A 3,735-nucleotide genomic window follows, 5' to 3' on the forward strand; every position below is an offset into this window, starting at 1 on the left:
AGCTCCTCCAGCCCAACCATGACCCTCCCCCTGACCCTTCCCAACTCCCCCAGATCCCTCAGCGCTGGCTCAGCCCGACTCTTCAACCCCCCCAGGGATCCCGGGGACTCCCCCCTGCCCTGGGCAGCCCATTCCAACGCCCAACAGCCCCTTCTGCACAGAAATCCTTCCTCAGAGCCAGCCTGACCCTGCCCTGGGCAGCTTGAGGCCATTCCCTCGGGGCCTGGCGCTGGCTCCTTGGCTCCAGAGACTCATCCCCAGCTCTTAGTTTTCCTACACGATCTAGCATTGCTATTCCATCATTCTATTGTTATTATCATTTCTACCTTTTTTATGTACAAGAAAATGCTGCTCTTACGGCTCCATCGACATCCCTGGGAACACTTCAAACAGTTGGTGGTGCATTTGCCACTCTCCTGTCCTCTAGCACTAAAGCAGTTCTCAGTGAGAACTTATTTCAGCTGTTTCATCTTTTATTCCTTTAGGGTTGTTGCTTGAACGTGAGAGTCTAATCCCATTCATTCGTTAACTCATTACTGTTCATCAGTTTGATTTGAGACTTCTTGCCAACATCTCGGTTTCAGACAGATCTGTCAGTTCCCTGTGATGAAAGGACGGGAACCTTTCTGGGCTATTCTGTGGTAGTCATGGATAAGAGTATTTTAATTTTTTTCCTGATAGACTGTCCTTTTGAGGACTCATTCTGTACCTTGATCTCAGAAACCTTCTGGCAGACTTCCCCCTGATGTTTGAAAACATGGTTGTCCCTTATGTCACCTGCTCATTTGAATGCAAATTCAGTTTATCCAAGGCTCATTTTTCCTGTGGCTGCCTTAACCTAGTTCAGCCATGCTGACTGTCCCCCTCCCTCCCTCCCTCCCTCAGGCCTTTTTGGACTAGGTGGCACGTATTTGCTCTCTAAACAGTCTCCAGTGACTTGCATACACTTTGCCTTTTAGGCTAATCATTTTAATTCTCTCTCTCTTTTTTTTTCTTTTTTTTTTTTTTTTAATTGATGATGGACTCACTAATAATTTTTCTTTAAATAATAATTAAAAAACCCTGACACACAAAGACCTTGATTCAATGCATAAAGGATGAGTCAGCTGGAACAGTTTCCTTCCTTAACACTATGAGTGAGTCCCTTATCTAGCTCCTGCCCCATCTTCTCATGCTTCCCTGAAGATAATGCTCAGTCTTTGCCATGTTCTCCGTTGGCTTTTTTCTTTGCATCTTTACCTCATCTTTCTTCCACATTCTTATCTCTCGCTAAAGCTGCCCCCTCCCTCCCCCAGCCGGCAAGCCTCCCACTTGGCTTTGGGTGGAAGTCCATGATATTTTTGTCCTCTGCCTCTCACACCTGATAAGAGGTGTTTCAGTTTAAAACTCAGACAAACCTAAACTATCCAGGTGGTAGGGCGAGGATTCACCAGCAATTTGAGTGGCTGCTGGAATGTTGGTGGTTGAGCAGGTTTTTCTCCATTTTTGATAGATTTCTTGTGCTAGCATTGCTGTCCATCTTAGCAAGAGGGCTGTGACTCTTTGGGGTGCTTCATCTCCAGCTTTCAGCCACTGACAGATGCCTCCATCCTTGTCCTTGCAGTGAGGTGTGGGGTCATTTCAGGAGTAACGCTGTAGAGCCCCCTTGCACACCACACAGGTGAGAAAGTCAGCCCTGTTTTCAGTTGTGGTCTCACAAGAAGACACCGGTGCCATTTAGGTGGCAATTTCTCTAGACCAAGCCTATAAGTTTACTGCAGTCAGCCAGGAGTAGAGGAAGAACAAGTTCCCAGGAGCTGACAAGGACAAGAAGTATGAATGCAGGCACTCCTTAATGAGCAAATGCTGATGAACTCAGAGGGAGTTGACTGAAACATCATCTCACTTTGCCAGGGATCAGCAGGGGTGGGGCTGCTCCCCAAGGAAGGATGAGCTGGGGGTCAGCTGGGCACGGGCAGGGCCCTCACCACCCAGGGAGCTGGGCCAGGTGGACAGAGCAGGGTGGTGATAACGGGGTCCATGGACAGCCCCAGGCAAGGTGACGTGATGAATGAGGTTCTGGGTCCATCTGAGATGTTCAGTCAGGAGCAGCAGGAGATGGGACTGGAGACAGGACTGACTGCACGTCTGAGATCCATGGAGGGCACCAGCTTGAAGGAAAGTTACCTACTATCTGTGTCTGAAGTCCATCCACAAAATAAAGCCCGGGGCAGAACTGAAGGCACATCAACACAGCGCAGGCCAGGACTGGGTGCTCAAGACTGTGCTCAAATGGAGCTCCTGGGCCATGGGAGGAGGTCCCAGGTGAGGCTGGTCAGGGCAATTAAGATATATTTTGGGTTGACATAGTGCTGAGAGATCTGGTGGAGTTGAGAATGGGCAGTGTGAGGTTCATGGTTGGACTTGGGGAATCTTCAAGGGTTTTTCCAAACTAGATGATTCTGTGATATTAATGTCCTTGGGGGCTGGTAAGTCCTGTAGCAGTGAGGGAAGCAGATCCTTGGGTTGACTGCTTGAGTCTTCAGACTTTCTTTAGCCAGCACGTTCTGACTGTGCTCAACTTCCTGCCGGAGGACTGGCCATCAAGTGTCCTCAGTAGGAGTGGTGGGACCTGGCCCAGCCGTCAGGGGACTGCGCAGCCCCCTCAGTAGCAATTTTCTGTCTTGGTGGGTAAAAAACTGTCTGGATTGCCGGGCCCAAAGGGTTGGGGTGTGATTTGCGGAAAAAAAGACTCTACAACTCGAATAGAGTTATAAAGCAGGTATGTTTACTCCGGCCCCAGGGTGCAAGGGGATTTCTCCTCAAAGCTTGCACACCCACCACACATTTTACCAAAAACTTATAGAGTGTGGAAATCCATATTCATTGGATTACATAAACATACATATGCATGAGTAGGGCTGGCTTAGTGAGAAAGGCTGATGTCGTTTATGTCATCTTTGCACCTGCGCATTGCCTCCTGGTCGTCGTCTCCGGGGGTCTTTGGGAGGAAGGCTCGTAGTCTTCCTCACTTTGTTTTTCCCCTGGAGCATGCGCAGATTCTCTTGGCCAATTTCTTGAATAACAAGAGTGTATTTCAGACGATTTACTTTCTATCTATTCTAAGAGAACCAATGGAACTTCTACCATTCGTATATGGCGATCTTTACTCATTAGCAAAATTCCAACTAGTTAGAGCCAGCTGTTACTCAAGGACATAAGTACAGTATTTTGCTGGACATTGTAATCCTTGCTAGATTTTCACAGTGAACGGCTTTGTTTTAATGAACACAGTAGTCCTTCGTAAAATTCCCCAGAACAGTCTGGGCAAGCAGGATTCTTAGCAATATTTTAGAAAATACTATAACTTGCTATAAATAAGTTGCTAAGCAGTTTTCTATGAGTAAATAAGTAAATAAATCTCAAAACAAGTAATCATTTATCTGTATCAGGTGAACAGAGTTAAATCCAGTTGGTGGTCGGTCACGAGTGGTGTCCCCCCGGACTGGGTGTTGGGGCCACTCCTGTTTAACATCTTTATTGATGATGTAGACGAGGGGATCGAGTGCACCGTCAGTCAGTTTGCAGATGGCACCCTGTTGGTTGGGAGTGTTGATCTGCTCGAGGGTAGGGAGGCTCTGCAGAGAGACCTGGCCAGGCTGGAGCGATGGGCTGAGCCCAACCGGGGGAGTTTCACTGAGGGCAAATGTCGGGGCTGCCCTTGGGCCACAACAACCCCCAGCAGGGCTACAGGCC

This window comes from Athene cunicularia, assembly GCF_003259725.1.
Source record: "Athene cunicularia isolate RWA chromosome 26 unlocalized genomic scaffold, athCun1 chr26_part2, whole genome shotgun sequence".
NCBI lineage: Eukaryota > Metazoa > Chordata > Aves > Strigiformes > Strigidae > Athene > Athene cunicularia.